Genomic DNA, 2,068 nt, shown 5'->3' on the forward strand with positions numbered 1-2,068 from the left:
TCTGTGAGCTCGATGGCCCATTTCGCCATTCTCCCGGAGATATCAGCTCGGTGCAAAACTGCCTTGATCGGTTGGTCGGTGAGTAACGTCACCGTGTGCCCTTGAAAGTAAGACCGGAGTCTCCGAGCTGCAATCAACAAGGCGTAGGTCAGTTTTTCTAATTTAGTATACCTGGTCTCGGCGTCCCTCAATACGCGACTAATGTAGTAGACCGGTTGCTGGACTTTCATTTCCTCTTTAACAAGGACAGCTGCAAGGGCTGTGGGAGAGACTGCCAGGTACAAAAATAATTCCTCCTTGGGCTCGGGCTTCGCCAGCAGTGGGGGCGAGCTAAGGTAGCTTTTTAATTCTTCGAATGCCTGTTGGCATTCAGAGGTCCAACAGAAGTCCTTCGGCTGCTTAAGGGTTTGAAAGAAGGGCAGACATCGTTCGGCCGACCTCGCGACAAAGCGATTAAGAGCTGCGACTCTTCCCGTGAGGCCTTGAACCTCTTTGATCGACCTTGGGGCAGTCATATTTTGGATGGCATGAATTTTCTCCGGATTGGCCTCGATCCCGCGCCCCGACACCATGAAGCCCAGGAGCTTTCCTGAGGTTACCCCAAAGGCGCATTTGGTCGGGTTCAGCTTCATTCTATACTTTCGAAGAGCGCCAAAGGTTTCCTCGAGGTCGGCGACATGATTTTCGGAAGACCTGCTTTTCACGAGCATATCGTCCACATAAACCTCCATATTCCGGCCGATCTGCTCCTTGAAGATTTTGTTCACCAGTCGTTGATAGGTTGCGCCTGCGTTCTTGAGGCCGAACGGCATAACCTTGTAGCAGTAAAGGCCGCGATTAGTGATGAAAGCAGTCTTCTCTTCATCTTCCGATGCCATTCTAATCTGGTTATAGCCGGAGAATGCGTCCATGAAAGTGAGAAGTTCATGGCCCGAGGTAGCGTCCACCAGTTGGTCGATCCTGGGAAGGGGGTAGCTGTCCTTTGGGCAAGCTTTGTTCAGCTTTTTGAAGTCGATACACATCCTCCACTTGCCGTTTGCTTTCTTGACCAAGACCACATTGGAGATCCACTCGGGATAATTGACCTCCCTGATGAATCCGGCCTTGAGAAGTTTATCCACTTCCTCGGCTATTGCCTTCTGCCACTCCGGGGCATGACTCCGGATTTTTTCTTTTGTTGGCCGATGTTTAGGGTCGACCGCCAGATGATGTTCCATGACTTCTGTGCCAATCTCCGGCATATCCGTCGGAACCCATGCGAAAACGTCCGCATTCCTTCGGAGGAAATCCACGAGATGCGTCCGCATCTCCTCCTCTAGGTTGGAACCGATTAACACCACATGCTCCGCATTCCCATCATTCAAAGGAATTGGTATTAGGTCCTCGATCGGACCGCCCCTCTCTTCAGTGAGGTCATCGCACGCATCCAACCCGTCGACTGGACAGAGGTCCGCATGATCGCTTCTTTGTAGGGCAATATTATAGCAGTGCCTGGCCAGCGTCTGGTCTCCCCGGACTTCTCCGATCCCCTTGTCGGTGGGGAACTTTAATTTCAAATGGTAGGTTGAAACAACGGCTCTGAGGGCATTGAGGCCGGATCGGCCAAGAATTGCATTGTAGGCAGATGGCGCCTTTACCACCAGGAAATTCACCAGGGCTCTGGACTGCTTTGGACGCTGACCCGCGGTCACAGTTAGAGCTATCATTCCTTCCGTCGGAACGGCGTCACCAGTAAACCCTATCAAGGAGGAGCACATTGGCCTTAGATGACCGCCAAGAGTGGCCATTCTCGAAAAGGCACTGTAGAATAAGATGTCGGCCGAACTTCCGTTGTCGACGAGAATGCGACGGACGTCATAATTTGCTATGTTCAAGGAAACTATGACCGCGTCGTTATGGGGGAATTGGACTCCCTGGGCGTCTTCTTCAGTGAAGGCTATGGGCTCTTCAACTTTTTGCCGCCTGAGGGGTGCAGCTGATGTGCTGATTGCCTCCTGCCGGGATTCCCTCGAGATGACGTTGACGGAATCCGGCGAAGACTGGTCATCCGGCCACCCTTTACCAGCAA

This window comes from Elaeis guineensis, chromosome 14 (genome assembly GCF_000442705.2).
Source record: "Elaeis guineensis isolate ETL-2024a chromosome 14, EG11, whole genome shotgun sequence".
NCBI lineage: Eukaryota > Viridiplantae > Streptophyta > Magnoliopsida > Arecales > Arecaceae > Elaeis > Elaeis guineensis.